The sequence below is a fragment of the Ursus maritimus genome, unplaced genomic scaffold, assembly GCF_017311325.1.
Source record: "Ursus maritimus isolate PB19 unplaced genomic scaffold, ASM1731132v1 scaffold_14, whole genome shotgun sequence".
Lineage (NCBI taxonomy): Eukaryota > Metazoa > Chordata > Mammalia > Carnivora > Ursidae > Ursus > Ursus maritimus.
The window spans coordinates 19989907-20009196 of record NW_024423786.1 but is presented as its reverse complement, the minus strand read 5'-3'; the positions used below and the strand labels follow the sequence as shown (position 1 = coordinate 20009196).

Genomic DNA, 19290 nt, shown 5'->3' with positions numbered 1-19290 from the left:
ACAGAGATAGAGACAGCCAGCGAGAGAGGGAACACAGGCAGGGGGAGTGGGAGAGGAAGAAGCAGGCTCATAGCGGAGGAGCCTGATGTGGGACTCGATCCCAGAACGCTGGGATCACGCCCTGAGCCGAAGGCAGACGCTTAACCGCTGTGCCACCCAGGCGCCCCTTCTCTCTCCACTTTAATCCCTCAATTCCTCACTGATACTCTCGGGATCACCTCTGAAATAGACCACTGGCTTTCAAATGCTCTACCCAGAGTCTGCTTCTGGGGAAAACTCACACTGAGCAGCACTCTAAGCGACACAGTCCAAGTCTCATTGACAAAAACGGCAAGAAGAGGGTAGGGACAGATAAAATTCACCGGGCAAGTTACAATCCCTTCCAGGGGCTTTCAACAAATGACTCCAGTAAAAATGTCCATGTGCTATGGATTAAAGAAAATCAACTCAAGATTCAGGCCACAATAAACCATAATAGACAAAGGGCTCATTTCTGCATTAGTCAGGACCCTCTGGGCTGCAAGTGACAGAAAACAAACGTATACCGGCTCCAGCAAAACAGGAATTCACGAGCTTGTGTAACCGCAGTGCCGTGGAAGAGGAAGATCTTCAGCAGGGGCGGGCCCATATCAATCTTACCAAAAATCTGTTTACTGCGATTGTGCACCTCAGCTTTCCTCTTGGTTGTTTTACCATTTGGTACCATTCCCACTCCTCAAAAAGCAACTTCAGATTTACATTCCATTCCCTAAGTAACACCAGCAGAAACAGAGATGCTTTTTCTCAAGAGTTCCATGCAAAGTCTTGGATCTGGCTTTCATTCCTGAGTGGACAGCTGCGGTCAGGGCACTGGAATATGCCACTGGGCAGGCTGGACGTGTGACCCCTCTGCAGCAGGGGATGAGGGTAGTGATGATTCCCACCCAAACTGAACAGCCTGGCAGTGGCTCAGGAGTGGTTCCTTAAAGGAAATTCAGGGCTGGAAGGGGAAGGATCCTCCATAGAGACACATGACCTCCCACAACAGACTTGTTATATAAAAAAGAGAAAGTACAGGGGTGCCTGGCTGGCTCAGTCAGAAAAAGATGCCACTCTTGATCTTGGGGTCATGAGTTTGAGCCCCATGCTGGGTGGTAGAGATGACTTAAACAAACAAACCCTAAAAAAATGAGAAAGGAAAGACAAGCGAAAACAAATACACTGAAATTTTCAGTTACTCAAGGCATAAAAATTCCATCTTTTCGGAAAGCCAATTTCTCTGCTTTATGACTAAAAACAGTTGTGGCTGACAAATGTACGTTATATATATATATATATTTTTTTTTTTTCAAGTGAGATGAAATAAGCACATTTCAACCTTCCCTCTGTTTTAAAATGTACATTTCATTATTATTTAGTTGTGGTGAGGCCGAAAGATTAGGAGATGACTGTCATTGACCTGAGAGATTGTGACTCACAGTTTCCAAGGGGCGGGGCGTGCCGTTCCATGGGGCCCACACAGGGAAGCGCCTGGGATGGTCAGGAGACAGAGGCAGAGGCAGCGGGGAACTCTTAGCTGGAGACTTCGCTGTCGTTTCTGTGGGAAGGAGCAGGAGAGGCAGGTAATAAGCAGTCATGGGATTGGCTAGTTTGAACAATTTCAGCAGGCTCCAGGGCGTCAGGTGTCTGGCCCTGGGGTGATCACAGCACGTGGATCTGGATCTGGTAACCCAGCGTGTAAAACTTCCATAGAAGAGGTACTTAGTATGAGTTTTGGATTAGTCAATTTGCATATGAAAAGCCTGCTCCCAGGTGAGTTCTTTACAATCTCTGGGGATCAGCTTGCTTCCAGGTTAGCAAGACCTAGATGTCAGAACATCAAGAATGCAGAAAATACGAAAAAATAGCGCATATACTCCCTCACTGAATGCAGCTCTACAGCCTGGAGAGATTGCATCGATCAGCCATTTGAGGACTCTGAAAAGTAAGTAGTAGCAAGGGGGTTGGAAAAGAAGACCAGAATTTGAAGTACCATCAAACCAGAGTTTACTCTTTTTCCCTCTCTGGTGTCCAAGGGCCTGAACTCAGTGCTGAAACCTGGAAGTGCGTGGAGGGAAATCCAGAGAAGCCCTCTAGTTCTGGCTCATGGACAGGAAAAGATATTTCCTGGCACTGAGAGAGGGGGAGGAAACACCTTGTTTTCCTTTTTTCATTCCTTCTTGTCTTTTTTTCCATTGTCTTGTGCCTCGGCCCATAGGCCGTCTTCATGTACAATGGTGGTGTCAGAAGTGCAGTGGAGGCCCACGGGAGCCGAAGACTCTGAGCAAGGGAGCTTCCGCTCCAACAGGAGAAGCTGCAGTCCCCAGAGGGCAAGGCAAATTCCTGTTGCTTTCGTACCCTCTCTGTCCTAAAACCTGGCTCCACATAGGAGCATAGCTATGGGATCTTTGTGCCAGAGTGGGGTAAAGAAAACCCCAGTTTTCTGTCCAAATGACCAAAAAGAGGAGTTCAGGGAGCTGAAAAGTGTCAGGGACAGCCAGGAGAGAAGAGAGAGTTACTCACAGACTCCTCGGCTAACCTCTGAGCTGCTCTTTCCTGGATGTGACCCTAAACGACATACAGAGAATTTCGAGCTGAGTTATGAAGTAGAGTACGCCCAAGTCCCAGGCTGGGTCCTGGGTGGTGAACATCTGGAACGGATCTAAACAGCACTGTGGAGGATTTGAAAACTGAACTGGCCTTGAAACCACAACCCACAGAAAACTGGTTGGAAATTGAGGACTGAACCCAACTGGGTTGATGAACTGCTAAAGCAAAAGTATCAACACTCTCCAGAGGATTGGGGTAAGACTCAGAGTCTCATAATATAATATTTAAAATGTCCAGGATATAAACCAAAATTACTCAGCATGCAAAGAATGAGGGAAATCTCAGCTCACATGGGAAAAGATGCCAATGCTGAGATAACACAGAGGTTAGAATTATTTGAAAAAGGCCTTAGGCACCTGGGTGGCTCAGTGGGTTAAGTGTCCGACTCTTGATTTTGGCTCAGGTCATGATGTCAGGGTCGTGGGATCCAGTCCTGCGTCGGGCTCCACACCCGGTGTAGAGTCTGCATGAGATTCTCTCTCCCTCTCCCTCTGCCCTTCTGCCCATTTGTCTTGCACGCATGTGTGCATGCGTGGTGTGTGTGTGTGTGTGTGTGTGAAATAAATAAATAAAATCTTTAAGGAAAAAAAAAGAGAAAAGGCTTTAAAGCGGCTATGAAAGAAATGCTCCCCCAAGGAATCCTGGACAGTCTTGAAATAAATGGAAAAGTAGAAAGTCTCAGAAAGAAAAAAGAATATATAAAGAACCAAACAAAAGTTTTAGAACTGAAAAATACAGCAACCAAAACAAACTCACTGGATGGGATCATCAGCAGAAAGGAAACGATGGAGGAGTCAGCGAATGTGAAGATAGATTTATAGGAAGTACACAAGCTGAACAAGAGAGAAAAGAAAGTATACAATCTGAACAACAAAGAGAAGAAAGATTAAAAAATAAACAGATCCTGAGGGACCCGTGGACAATACCAGAGGGCCTAACATTCTTATCATTACAGTCTGAGAAGAGGGAAAGGATAGAGCACAGAAAACATATTTGAAGAATAACAACTTGAAAACATCCTGAATTTGGCAAAAGGCGGAAACCTGCAGAGTCAGGAAGCTCGGCAAATCTCAAATAATATAAACCTAAAGAAATTCATGCCCCCACGCATAATAATAAAAATTCTGAAAATGAAAGAAAAAGAAAAAAATCTTGAAAGCAACCAGAGAACACTGGACACACTACCTATAGAAAAACAACACTTGAAGTGACTGCAGATTGCTCAGGAGAAACCAGAGTCTGGGATGAAGTATAATACTTAAAGTGCAGAAGGAAAACAAATGTCAAGCCAGAATTCTAATCTGGTGAAAACAGCCTCAGGAACGAGTTGAAATGAGGACATTCTCAGGTGAATGAAAACTAAGAGAATTCATTTCCAGCAGACCTGCTCTAAAGGAATTTCCAAGCAAATTCTTCAGGCAGAGGGAAATGATATCTGAAGGAAACTTGGAACATCAAGAATGAGGAAAGAGAAATGGAAATAGTACATTTCTGAGAAAATATAGCAAACTACTTTTCTCCCATGAGTTTCTTAAAGTATGATTGATAGCTGAAAGCACAAATTGTAACATCATCTGATGGAGTTTTCACTGTATGTAGATGTATGTAAAATAACTATAGCAAAGAACCTATCTACTGGTAAAGTTTCTATATTCAACTTGAAATGCTAAAATATTTAAAAGTGAAAAGTTATGTATGTTGCAAACTCTACAGCAATCACTAAAAATAGTTACAAAGAGATATGGTCATAAAAACAGAATATATATATCTAAAGTATGCTCTCAGACCATAATGGATTTATCTTGAGTTATGCCAGATTAGTTCAACATTTGAAAATCAGTCAATGTATTATTAAAAGTCAAAAAAAGAAAAAGTGCAGGATCATATCAATTAAAACAGTAAAAGCATTTCACAATATTCAATAGCCATTCATGATTAAATACTCTCAGCAAACTGAAAAGAAGGGACTTGTGTCAACCCAATAAGGGATATCATTGAAAAATCTACAGGGAACATTACACTTAATGATGAAAGATCAAATACTTTCCTCCTAAGAATGGGAACAAGGCAGACTTCCTCTATCTCCATTCCTGTTTGAAACCATACTGGAATTCCTAGCCATTGCTAAATAAGAAAATAAAAATTTGGAAAAGAAGAAATAAACTGCTTCTATCCACAGATGAAATGACTCTCTACATGAAAAATTTCATGGTATACACACATACATACATACACATCTTAGAACTAAGTGAATTTAGCAATGTTGTAGGATACAAGCTAAAAACGACTCTATTTCTATACAATAGCAAAAAAGGAATTGGAAATCAAATATTTTTAAATGTTATTTAAAATATCTCAAAAAATGGAAATACTTAGATATAAATCAGATAAAACACGCAAAGAGGATCTGTGTGTTGAAAACTACAAAATGTTGATGGAAAAAGTCAAAGAGGATCTCAAGAAATGCAGAGACATACCATGTTCATAGACTGGAAGATAACACTGTAAAGATGTCAATTCTCCCCAGATTCTCCCAGATTTAACACAATCCCAATCAAAATCTCAACAGGATTTTTTTTGTAAGCAGATACAAGTTGATTCTAAATGAATATGGAAATGCAGAGAAACAAAAACAGCCAAAATAATTTTGAAAAAGGAGAACAGAGTTGGAGGAAACACACTTTTCAAGTTTTAGTCTTCTACAATGCTCCAGTAATTGGGATCAAGATACATGTTATTGGCAAAAAGATGTAGATCAATGGAACAGAAGAGACTCTGGAAATAGACCTGATGCTATAGCTGACTGATGCCATTTTAACTGAAGGGTAATTCATATACAGTAAAATGATAGCCCTGAAGTGTGAAGATTGAAGATTCTGACAAAGGTGTATACTCACGTAACACACACCCAATAAAACATATTTTCATTTCCATTACTCTAGAAAATTTCCCTGCTCTCAATTTACCAAATGAGTTTTTGCTAAAAGTGCAGAGGCAAATCAATAGAGAAAAGATTCTTTTATCAATAAATGGTATTGAAACATTTAGACTTCATATGCAAGAAAATGAACCCTGATATTAATCTCATATCTTATACCAAAATTAACTCAAATAGAATCACATATTTAAATGTAAAATAGAAAATTATAGAACTTTCAGAAGAAAACAAGGAAAAATCTTCATGATGCATCACAGAAAAAGAATTGGTAAGCTGGGCTTCATCAGAATCGATCATGTGTTCCAGGAAAGACACTGTTAAAATAATAAAGAAAAGACAAGCTACAGAGTAGGAAAAAAATATTTACATACCATATATTCAACCAAAGACTTGTTTCCAGAATATATTAAGCACTCACAAAACTCAACCATAAGAGAACAAACAATCCAGTATTTTAAATGAGCAAAAGACTTGAGCAGAGGAAGTGTGCATGGCAAAAAAGCACATAATATTCAATATTCTTAACCACTGGGGAATGGAAATTAAAAACATCATGAGATACCACTACGCACCTATTAGAAAAGTTGAAATAAAAAAAAAGAAAAGACTGACACCCTCCAGTATTGGCAAGGATATAAAGCAATTAGAACTCTCACACTTGCTTGCGGGGGAGTATAATATGGTACAAGCCTTCTAGCAAACAGCATGGTAGTTTCTCATAAAGTGAAAGATATGCCTACTAGTTGAGTTCTTGATTGTCCCCAAGTATCACCTTAGATACACGAAAACTTATCTTTACACAAAAACCCGTACCCAAAGTTCTACTCATGATTGCCCAAAACTGGAAACAGACAAATGCACTCCAATGGGGGGACAAAACAAACACACTGGGTTACATTCATACAATGGAATTGTGCTCAGCAATAGAAAGAAGTGGACTATGGATACAAGCAACAACTTGGATAAACCTCAAAGACATGCCGAGTGAAAGAAGCCAGTCTCAAAAGATTATATACTGTATGATTCCATTTATATAACTTTCTGGAAAAAAAACAGAACTTTGGTGATGGATAACAGATCAGTGGTTGCCAGGGACTGGGGTTGGGCGATGGAACTGTTTGGTGTCCTGATTGGGGTGTGGTAGTTCCATGAATCGATACAGGTGTTCAAATTCACACACAAAAACTGATTCTACCTAAATTCATTTAGAAAGTAAAATGTTAAGAAATTAGAAGAGTGGAAATGTTTTCAGTGAGACAATCAAACTTACCACGAAGAAGTAACTTCTCCAGAATGTGATATTTTGTAGGTAAAGCTGAAAAGGAAAAAAAAAAAAAAAATTAAAAAGAAGAAGTACTGTCTCGAGCGGTGAGTGATTCTCAAACTTCAGTCTTCATGAGAATCGTCTGGAGAATTTGTTAACATTATTTATTCCGGACCTCACCCTATCCCTACGCTTCGAGAAATACTTGGCTGGAGCAGAAAAGGTACTAGTTGTTAAGTTACCTCAGCGTGCTTTAAAACGCCAGATGAAGACCCAACTGGACTTGGCATAAATCAAAGCAGATGCTTCTGGATTCAGTTAAGTAATTAGGACAAAATTTTCCTTCAGAGAGTTTACATTTGCAGTGCTGAGGCTTGTAAATTGAGACACATAAATAAACCCTCCTTCTACCAGTAGAACTAAAGTTTTTTTTTTCCTCTTTACAGATTGAGGAGGTTCAAATGAGATTCTTTGAGTTTTCCTAGGCAGTCACCAAAGAACATGAGCCTTAAAAAGTGAATCCATGATGACATGACTTGCTCCAAGTTACTGGTGGAACATGAAGAATTTTGTTGTTGTTTGTTGGTTTCGTTTGGGCAGGGAAAAGAGAGGCAATGGCATAGAAGGAACCGAACATGGAGTTTTGAATTCTGGGGAATAATGTCAAAAACATGACTAAAAAAGGCCCCCCTCTTTCCTATGGTTGAGGTTTGATGTTAGCGTAACCTTAAATTTGTTTTTGAAATAACTTTGAAAGGCCCTATCTAATTTTTCATGACTTTTTAAAAAAAGACAGAGGAAAAGTGAAATAAATGCCTAGCTTGCATAGAGTTCCATTATTTCCAAAACATTCCAATTACCTTTAGTCTGAGATGATGTAAATTAAACTGCTATCCCATTTGCCAACATTTTAGAAAGAGTGGGAAGTGAGCAGGACCTAGGTGTTCTGATTCCAAGAGCCCCAGTTTCATGAGCGTTTCATGGACATAGGCCCCAAAAGCTCTACACAGCAAAACAGCAACTGTTGTCTCCAGCTCACATGGCCGTGCTCAAGCCAAGAACTGTGAACCAAAAGCCACTTGTTGACCTTCCGGAGAGGTAGGCCCATTCCACCTGCCCCCAGCCCAAGGGCAGGGCTTGGGGATTTCAAGGGACCAGACTTGCTACAGTTTCACACCTTGTCTGAAATGTGTCCCTCTTTGTAGGATGAAAAAGAAGATCCTCTGTCTTCTTCACCTTTCAGCAGAGGAAGTGGGTTTGGCTCAGCAAGGGCGGTAGATGCAGACAGGAAGGGAGGAGACGTAGGCCCGTCTTCTCTCAGTCTTGCCAGCCCAGAGACGGGAAAGTGCGGGCCGGCAGGCCTGTCACTAAGAGCAATGCTCAGAAGTACATAACAGGGACAGCCACTTCGAAAGACAGTTTGGCAATTTCTTACAAAACTTGCCATATGAGTCAGCAATTGCACTCCTTGGTATTTACCCAATTTGTTGAAAACTTACATTCACACAAAACATGCACACTGATGTTTACAGCGGCGTTAGTCATAAGTGCCAAAACTTGGAAGCACCAAAAATGCCCATTACTCTATGAATGGATAGACAAACTGTGGTACATCCATTCAAAGGAATATTATGCAATAATAACAAGAGCTCTCATGTCTTGAAAACACACAGAGGAATGTTAAACGCATAATCCTAGGTGAAAAAAGTCAATTTGAAGAAAGCTACACACTGGAAGCTCCTAACTACATAACACTCCGGAGGAAGGCAAAATTTACGGAGACAGTAAAAAGATTAGGGGTTGTCAGGGGTGCAGGGAACAGAGGGAGGTGGGGGGCACGGGGGATTTTTAGCACAGTGAAACGTCTCTGGATGATACTGCACGCATGGAAACATGCCATTATACATTTGTTGAAGCCCTCAGCACGTAAGACACCCAGAGTGAACCCTAATATAAACTATGGACTTCGGCTAATATTAATGTATCAGTATCGGCCCCTTAACCATAGCAAGTGTACCACACCAATGCAAAATGTTAATAATGGGGGGTGTTAATTATAACTGGATGAAGGGGGTTTGGGTGTGAGAAGATAGATGGGAGCTCTCTGTACTTTCCAATCAATTGTTCCATAAACCTAAAATTGCTTTTAAAAAAAAAGTGCAAAACATCTGTCGGGGGGTCTCTTGTCCTGGCCAGAGCCCTGGGTGCTCCTCAAGTCTACTCAATGGGCCCCATTGCAACATTTTGATTTGGCTTGCTTCCCTGATGATTGGATGTCCTGACTTTTCTGAGCTCCAGAGGACCCTGGCTGCCTGCCTGAGATGTTCATTCCTAGCGCTGCCTGGCTTTGCCACCTCGAAATCACCCCAGGTCAAAGACAAACTCTGCCTATGGCCAGACTCTTTCTGGCTTTCCTCATCGCTTGAGCCACAAATGCCTTGGGCCCTTGTGTCACCAAGCAACAACTTCCTCTTCCATAAAGCCAGAGTAATAACACAGTCTATCTTTACAGCCATTCTCATGCAATCCATACTTACCGAGTTCTTCCTCTGGGCCACACGCTGTTCTAGGCCCTTGGGATACTGCCAGGAAAAAGAGACAAAGTTCCTGCCTGGGTGGGCTTCCGCTGCAGTGAATGGATTCAATGAGACAACCCAAGGAAGTTCTAAGCATAGTGTTTGACCCACGGTAAGTGCTCAAAAAATACCAGCAACTGCCAAGGGGAAGGCCACGGCATCCGTGGGGACAAGAGTTTGAATTCGGGGCTTGGAGGAAATGTCAGTGCGAGCACCGTAGGCGGGCTGCAGAGGCTCTGGGCTCCAGCAGGTGGCAGCAGCTGCAGACGCATCCGGCGGCCCTGAGCCGTGGCTAAGGGGAGGAGGGACGGCCTGATGAATGTGAGGCTCAGGCTCTTATCCTCTGGATCACAACAAAAGCCTGTTCTTTCTGAGGAGTGTCTGGTGAAAACGGAGCTCCTTATCTTATCGTCATCTCTTGCTTTGTCCTTTCGAAAGCAGCCACTTAACCCTCTGCAGCAGGGATCCTTCTCGGCCCTGCAAGACAAACCTGAGCTCTCCACGGCTGAATTCTCCGGCTGGAAAAGACTTGAGAATTAGTCCTAGGTTCAGAGGTTTGCAAAGTCCAGTGCCTCCTGGGGCCAGGCAGTAATGAACACCTTGCAAAGCTCTCCCTGGCTCCAAGAGGTGGGGGGTACAGTCGCGGCAAGTGCTGGGAGAGGCCAGGAAGCTGGACTTCAGTGTGACACTACCACGTTTTCAGAGCACCGTGGCACTGCAAGAACCTGTCACCCGGATTGGCCTGAGCCTTCCAGCCTGTGATGCCCGACGGCTCACCGCAGAGTTTCCTCCTCTGCACGGCTGCACCGGCCAGAGCCGGGGGTAGCTCGCCCAAGGCCGCCTAGTGAGTTGGGCCCAGCCCAGCGTGGAATGGAGTTTCCATCTGCTGGCTCTGCCTGCGCAGCTACACCCATAGCCACAAAGTGGGGTGTGCGTGTGTGCGCACATGTATGTGAGGAAAAGCAAAAAATATGTTAAAAAAGGGAGCGCGGCCCAAGATTACTGCGCCTGGTGTAAGTCATCAGTTACAGATGACGACAGCAGCAGAAGCAGAGGGCACGGATGGGCATTTACCACATGCCAGGCCCGGGCTAAGCGCTCTGTGGATTCACGCACTTAATCCGTCCAGCCACACCGGCCAGGCAAATCGTATCACCATACCCATTTTACACCTGCGGAAATCAAGGGCACTAAGCCATCTGCTCAGAGTCGCTAAGCTGGAAGCAGCAGAACCTCAATCCTTCCTTTGCTTCGAGAAGGCAGGCAATCAAAAGACGGCTCCCATGCTCTACCCCGGGGAGGAGGCCGGAGAGCTGGTCTCCCGAGAGGGTGGGGAGCCAGGACCCAAGCCTGCTGGGGTTCTGAGAGATCGTCCCCTCCCTGTATAGCCTGCAGGCCTCACACCTGTGTGCATGCTCAGGTGCCTTTGTGGGGAAGGTGACATAATGACACAGGAAACAGAGATAGGCCTAGACGGGGAAAACTGTGGCAGGCAGACTGAGAAATCAGCTCTGGCCTCCTAGCAGGGCCTGACCCTCCGTGAGCCCTGGGGGATCCGCAGAAACAGGGTCTCCAGGGCAGCTGCAGAACCTACCAGAAGAGGGGTGGGTGCTCGCCACTCCCACGAGCCCACTGCAGACTGGAGAGTGGAAGTGGAGCAGGAGGGAAAGGGTGGCCAGAGCCCCTTCCCTTCCCTCTTTGTTTATACTTCTTTGAATGTCCCCCTTCTTACAATAACTGGCTTCCATCCCTCTTGCTTCTCACTCAGAGACACCCTGAACGTTCAGCACTTTTCTGGGGGTTTCCAGCTGGCCAGAGCCCTCAGAGTTACAGTGCTACAGCTGGGCTAACCCTCCTCAGCATTTACCAGTTTATTCCTTAAGTAATCCTTTGACCTCCCCTAGCCTCAGTTTTCTCATCTATAACATGGGTGAATGATATTGACCTTATAGGGCAAAGCTGCTGTGAATATTCGAGAGAATAGTCCAGTGCCCAGCATGGTGGTGATACTCAATAGACTCAGTTACGTTAGGCTTTCTCAGGACAGTCTTCTGTCTTGATCTTTCCATTCCCCGGGAACAACCACAGAAATAAAAATCCCTTGGTTCAGCACTCTGGGTGGGCCCTCTCAATGAATCAAAAACCAATCAAGAAAATGAATTCACACAAAAAAAATTTAAATGGAAAATAGTGGCTTAATGTGTTTCCCCTCCGGGGTAAGATTTGCATTTTAACAGAATTTTTCAATGCCTTAAGTTAAAAGAGTGAGGAACGGAGGGGGTTTCAAGAAGAAATCGGGCTGCTGGTATAAATGTGCAGCTGGGAGGCAGGATGGCTCTGATGCTGAGGGAAAGCAGGGAGCAGAACATGACGCACTGAAACTGGGAATCACCCCGTCTCACCTCCACCTCTCCGCACGCACACCCCTCCCCAGTCACATACAGTTACAGACACCTTGAGTCAGAGCTAAGCTTTTTCTCTCTCTCCTTTCATTTGCTAATATGTAAAATGACATCATCAGCAGCAGCAGCATAGCTATGTTTTAGGGTCATCACTGGGAGAGTTAAAACATGTCAAACTCTTCCACAGTGCCCGACATCTAGTAAGCACTATTCACTGTGTTAATGACCAGGTCGGCCTTCATTCTGAGTTCTTGCAATTGTGATATGTTAGTGAATGCTATTCCTTCTGTTTAAACTTGCTTTTGAAGATATGCACGCCGCATTTTTTGCCGTCTTGAAGGCCTCTCTAACACCATTCACATTTGGATTCCAGGAGAACTAACAGCTTAGCTATATTCTAAGAGTTAAGCATAAATCAGCTTGATGTACTGGGAAGGACACAGGGGCAGAAGATGATTCAGTGCTGCTGACCTTGGAGCTATGTGTCCCTGGACAGTCAGACATCTCTGAAACAGAACACATTCACAGAGTCCTTTGAGGATCAAACAGCATCATACATGTAAAAGAGTTTAAGTAGAAAGCTATTATCACTACCACTACTACATGGACTTCTAGAAGTATGGTCATGAATGCTATGGCCGTTGAACTTATTTTCTCCCCCCTGCCTGCTCCAGCCCTCAAACTCAACATTTCACAAGCTGATGCTAAGTCTGCTTGGGCCCCTAAAGCAGAATACCATAGACCGGGTGATGTAAGCAACAGAAATGTTATTTCTCACACTTCTGGAGATCACAAGAGCAAGGTACTGGCAAGGTAGCTTCATTCTGATACCTCTTCTCTTAACTTGTAGGCAACTACCATTTCACCATGTGCTCACCTGACCTCCTCTTTATGTGTGCACAGAAAGAGCGATGAGCTCTCCGGTGACTTTTCTTATAAGGGCACGAAGCCCATCATGAGGGCCCCACCCCATGATCTCATGTCTACCTAATTACTTCCCAAAGACTCATCTCCAAACGCCATCACACTGAGGGTTAGGGCTTTAGCATATAAACATTCAGTCCCTAACATCACCCACTAGTAAATGCTGGTGGGGTAATTGGGCTGCTAGTATGTACACTGCCCAAAGCTGGCCGGTGGACACGTTCCGGCTTAAGAATCAGAGCAAGAAAGGGGGCAGACCCAGGCTGATACTCCTCTTGCTGAGAAAGGAATATGACAAGCCATATTCTTGCGCTACCGTATCTGGCGATGGTATGGGACAATATGGTACCATGGTCTCTTACAGAGAGCAGGGTATCTCGTCACAAACCACGCCTTCCCTTCATTTTGTGGAGTCATCTCATACCTCTGTACTTGAGTTTTCTCATCTGTAAAATGGGGACAATAATGTTACGCATCTCACAGTGAGCTAGAAGTGTTTAGCAGAGTACGAGATGTGGTTCGTGGCAAGGAAATGGCAGTTGTGAATCGAGGACACTTGAACAAGGGAGGAACACTAACATTTTTGCTGGAGGATGGAAGCTCACAAGAGCTTAATTTGTGTTTGGCTCTGAGTTCTTGGGTAAGATACTTAGCTTCTCAGTTTCATCGTTTATAGGATAATCGAACAAGGATTTCCTAAAGTGTCTCTGTGAAGTATTCATCCCTTTAGATGTCCCATAAGAAGGGTGCCATGGCCATGAAGTTTTGGGCAAAGCTCCATTCCCTCCACGTCTAAGAGTCCCACCAGCAGCGTGCTGGAGCTGGTGATGAAGTGTTCAGGACTTCTCTGAACCAACTGTGTACTCAGTGATGTCATCCTGGTAGCTTCAAATTAGTCATGGTGGGACTATTTATACTCCAGACATTGACTAATGAACTGGGGCTACATTTTTCTCAGCTTGTTGATCAGCATTTACCAGCACACCATTGGTCCGAATACATGTTAGCTTATTCATGTCTCTGAGAAGTTCAACAATAAACTCATTGAACTGGTGTTTCCCAAACATCTCAAACCATCAGACCACTTCAATGACAGTGCTCAGAAAACCTTTTGGGAAATGTAGCACTAGATCATTCCATGGCCCTTTTATTCTACCATTTTCCCATTAGAGGATGCAACTACTGAGTTACTGAGCTGGGAGGGACCCCTGTCGCCTGAAGGCTCAGTTCAGTGTTCACTTCACCATACTTGCTGACAAAGAAGTACCCTTCCACAGTCTCATAAGATTTCCAGACTGGTGTCCTTGGCAAATGAAGGCTTCCTTGCATTTTTCAGGTTTATCAAATGTATGGCCTGCCACAAACCTTTGCATGTGATGGTCCCGCTGTCTGAACACTACCTTCCTTCCCGTTAACATCTCCTCATCCCTGACATACATCTTGACCTACCTCACTTTTTGGGGGTAGAGCTAAGCCTTCAGTCAATGCGAGTCTGCTGATCCCTCTGACATTTCTAAAGAACACTGCTCTTTGTCTTCAGGGCACTTATCGTGTGGTAGCTGAAATGTGGCCATGAAGCCTTCGAAGCTTTTCCCATCAAATCCACTTCCACACCCCTTGAATTGGAGCTGGCCACTGTAACCTGCTCTGACCCATAGGACGTGGAAGCCTTTCCCCATGCCCCCCTCCCCCCACGTAGCCCTGAGACCTTTATGCTCATCAGCACAGGAGAGAGAAAGACAGAGGTCATGCTGGCCTAACATCAAAAATCAGATTACGAAGGGAGAAATAGCCCTCAAAGCCAGATTATCTTGTGAGAGAAGATTTCAGAGATTCTTCCATTCCCCTTTGGTCCCTAGTTCATGATCCTAGAGGAGTACAGATTTTAGATTTTTCTGATGCCACTTCTTTGTTATAGACAAGCTTATAGGAAGTTTAAAGACTGTAGCACAGACACTGCTAGCTTGCACGTGCTAGTTTCAGCTACACTCTAGGTGAAGATGTCTGCCCCAGGGAGAAGTGTCTATACCAGAGGCACTTGCTTGGAATCATAAAGGCCCAATTCCAGAAGCACTGACAATCCTTAAGTGAAGAGTCTTTGATCATTAACAAAACAAACATCAGAAATGTGTTTTTACTGGCAAAATAACGGGTTTTAAATGAACACATTAGATGCTATAAATGGGATCTCGTTGAGTAAATGAGTGGGATTCAAGATATATGGCTTAGCCAGAGCCTTGTAGAGACAGTCCTCTGTCCTTATATGAAAAGAATGTAAAGTCTAATGAAGCCTGGAGCATGTACTCTTAGAATAATCCTAGAGATCCGATTTCCTGATGTTGTTTCTAGATTCGCATCCCACCTGCCTCATGTGAACCTTCCACGATAGCTGGAGTTAAAAGGGCAGAGATCTACCACTCATGCAGCTTGCAAAAACATTTTGTACAAACATTCTATGCCTGCTTATTAATAAATATGTTTAAATAATGTGTCTAATGTGTTTGACACAGCATGGTTGGAGACTTGCTTACATTATAACCTGGCCTTCAAATGCATGAGTTGAATCCATTGATAGCCCTGGGGTTTTGTTTTGTTTTGTTTTGTTGTTTTTGTTTTTTGTTTTTGCTTTGAAGCTTTTTCCAGATCATGGCACAGGAAGGGAAAACTGAAGCAGAGAATGGCAATTTCACTGAGCAGATTTGATGAGATTGGAGTTAGGGCTGATAGCATGGCTGTAACTTACAGGGCAGAGTTCTAGAGAAGGGAAGTCATACAGAGGAGCTTCAGATATCTGTATAAGAATCTCCCAGAATCTTCGACGGAATACCAAGTGGCATGTGCACAGGACCAGAATCCACAAAGTTAGGTAAAGAATAAATACTGTGGAGCTATGAGCTTAATTGAGATTCTGGAGCTTAAATAAAACTGGGAGATATTGTTTTATGTGTAATTGGAGAGACCACTTTGATAATTCTAGGCACTCAGTTGATCCAAGAAAGACTGTGTATTAGGGGAAGTATTATTATCATCCTGGAGTTAAGAATATACTAGACCTGGGGCACCTGGGTGGCACAGCGGTTGGGCGTCTGCCTTCGGCTCAGGGCGTGATCCCGGCATTATGGGATGGAGCCCCACATCAGGCTCCTCTGCTGGGAGCCTGCTTCTTCCTCTCCCACTCCCCCTGCTTGTGTTCCTTCTCTCACTGGCTGTCTCTATCTCTGTCGAATAAATAAATAAAATCTTAAAGAAAAAAAAAAAGAATATACTAGACCTAACCTAACAAATATTTTAAAAAGCTTCAAAGGATCAAGTTGATCCATAAGGAAGTTAACTGCCTTCCAGACAAAGCCCAACATTATTTAAAGGAAGACAACATAATCCAGATGTTCAACAATGTATCATCCACAATGCCTAGCACATAATAGCATATGATTAGACACATGAGAAACAGGAAAACGCGAATGAAGAAAAATTAGTCAATAATTGAGAGAGACCAAAAAGACAGAGGTAGTAGAATTAGGGAACAAGGCTTTTTAAGCTACTATTATAAATGTTTCCAAGGATATTAAAGGAAAATATAAACTTTATGAGAATAGATTGTGGATCTCAAAAGAGAAATGGAAACTACAAAAAGGAACCAAACTGAAATCTAAGAACTAAAAAACACAGTATTCACCATGAAAAGTTCACTGGATGGCATTAATAGAAGGTGAGATACTACAGAAGAAAATATCAGGGGCTCAAACTAATAAAATTAAAGCATACAGAGGGAAAAAAAAAAGCTGAAAAAAGGGTAACTGATCAGAGCTTTAATGGCCTGTGGGATAACATAAAGCCTAACATATATATCTTCAAGTTCTTGAAGGAGAGGAGAGTGAAAGATGGGCAGAAAAAAGTATTTTTATGAAATGTTGCCAAAATCTTTACAAATTAGATGAAAAATATAAACCCAGAAATCCAGGAAGCACAACAAACCCTGAGGTGGGATGAATGAAAATAAATCTACACTAAGACACGTCCTAAGAAATTTGCTGGAAACCAGTGATGGAAATAAAATTTTAGAAGCAAAGCAAAAGGACACATTACATACAGAAGAAAAATAGAAATTGTGGCTGACTTCTCATTAAAAAAAGAAAAAAACAAAACAAAAAAACAAACATGAGCCAAAAAACAGTGGGATAGTGTTTTTAAGTACTGAAAGAAAAAATCCTGTCTATCTAGAGTTCTATGTCTAGTGAAAATACCCTTCAGAATGGGAGAAATAAACTCCCGACTAACAAAAACTAAACAAATTCATCACCAGCAGAACCTCACAAAAATGGAAGTTCTTTAGGAGAAGGAAATTGGTAACAAATGAAAACTGAAATCTACACAAAGAAATGAAGAACACTTGAAATGATTGGCACCATTAAATAAATTTCTAACTTCTAAATAATTTCTAACTTCTTTACATTTAAAGTAATTGACCATTTATTTATTTATTTTTAAAGATTTTATTTATTCATTTGACAGAGAGAGAGACAGCCAGCGAGAGAGGGAACACAAGCAGGGGGAGTGGGAGAGGAAGAAGCAGGCTCATAGTGGAGGAGCCTGATGTGGGGCTCGAACCCAGAACGCCGGGATCACGCCCTGAGCCGAAGGCAGTTGCTTAACCACTGCGCTACCCAGGCGCCCCGTAATTGACCATTTAAAGTAAAAATAACAGCAACATATCATGGATGTTATAACGTGTGTGAACAAAATATCTGATGACAATAGCACAAAGGATAGGAGGGGGAAACAGGGATATTGTTTTAAATTTCTTACCCTACATGTGAAGTGGTGTAATGTTATTTGAAGGTAGACTGTTGGGAGTCAACAATGCATATTTTAAACCCTAGAGCTACCACTAAATAACTATTTGTTGAATAAATGAAAGATTTATTCTAGGTATTAAAAAGTTACTTTTATGGAACTGTTGACTGAATTAGATGTGACATTTGTCTTCTCCCAAACACTCTGATTCAGTGGGATAAAACAGTAGGCAATTTTCACAAGGGCAAAGGAAGGATGAATGGGGAGTAGGATAGGGTAAATTTTCTGCTTCACTGTGCCTAATACAATGCTCCAATTGTTAGAATGTCAAATTAGATTCAACCAGACAGTACTGTAAATTCCAAGGGAAACAAAATATTCCAGGAAAGTCTTCCAGCCAAGACCTTAGCTGGCCTCCTGTGGTGACATTCCATTAAGAAATATTCCAACTTACATTTTATGAAAGGATTAGAATTGACAAAGTGTCTTGCCTGCTAATGTAAATACTTGAAAGAAAACGAGAGGTTTTTAGAATATGACTTTTCCTTCACTTTCCATGTCTGTTTGAGGCAACACCTTTTACATTTTCTCTTCTGACTTAGGTCTTGATATTCATTCTACACATTTCCTAAGTGCTGTGCGGTAGATTTAAGAGAATTACACTTGGGGCATGAAATACTGATATTGCTGGGCAAATGGAAACCAAGCCTTCTTGATGGTAGAAAGGATAAAATCTATTACTGGGGAAAGTTTCTATTCATGGTGTAACCCCCCCCCCCCCAGAGTGCATATAATCACAGAACTGATGTTATTTCCACAAAGCATTATCTACCTCTCCTTTTCCAGGGAGGAAAGATTAGCCGGGTCACAGAGAGGACTAGGAATGGGGTGGATCCCTAGTAGAATGGCTCTGAAAGGCATGGAGTCTAGTGACACCCACCCTCTCTCTTCTTCCTCGAAGCTTCTCCGCCCTTTTCTCTAGTCTTCTGAATAGAACTCCATGGTAGGCTGTTTGGAATCAGCATAATAGTGTGGGTAATTATAATAATCATTTTGCATGCATGTAGCTCTTTTCTTCCGAAAAACTCAAGGGCAGTGTTGAAAGAAAAACACAACTCTCAGAACCTTGGTCAGCTTGTAAATCAGGATTCCTTAACTAGGGGTTTGAGGCCAACCTTGGCTGCCGGAGCATCGCATCATCGGCGAATTGCCTGAAATGGTTTGGAGAATATATTCATGCTTTCTTTTCCCCAAGAAGACGGTCCTCAGATTTATTGTGGGAGCAGGGGGAGAATAAGGTCCAAAAAAAAGAGTAAAATCCATGGTGGCAAAAGATGCATTTCCCTTTCAAAAATTAAGAGGCAATAATAAATATTTCATCATTTAATTTGATCATTTAATCACTGAAGCTGAGAGAAGAAGAATGAACATACTGAGTATATATTTTCCGTCCCACGGTCTCTGAGGTAAATAGGCACCTATTTTATGGAAATCATTTCAGCTTGGAGAGCGTATGTGCTTCTCTGAAAGCAAATATCTTTAAAAGTTCAAAAGGGGATTTAAGCCAAAATATTTCAGTGACTGAAGTCCTAATTGTTTCCACTCTTTTTTCCTGCTATCACAAATGAACAGCTCACACTCCAGTACAAAGCCGGTCCTCTTACACCTACAATGGGCTTCATGTCCTCTTGCCTTCAAGGACATGGCTCCAGCAGCCCTCTGCACTATCTTCTAGACCAGAGTTAGGCCAACCATGGCCTCTGG

General features: G+C 42.7%; 1 long non-coding RNA gene across 2 annotated transcripts; it reads right to left on the bottom strand.

Annotated features, from left to right (window-relative positions):
* Positions 1-1363: 1363 nt before the first annotated feature.
* Positions 1364-11420, bottom strand: LOC103674254. Of its 2 annotated transcripts, none has more exons than XR_005834537.1 (3): positions 9368-11420; positions 6837-6881; positions 1364-1576 (listed from the first exon to the last, which is right to left on the bottom strand). It is a non-coding gene; the product is annotated as an uncharacterized LOC103674254 (long non-coding RNA). The 2 variants fall into 2 exon arrangements; XR_571588.2 differs by lacking the exon at positions 9368-11420 and adding an exon at positions 8008-8214.
* Between the last annotated feature and the right edge of the window lie 7870 nt (positions 11421-19290).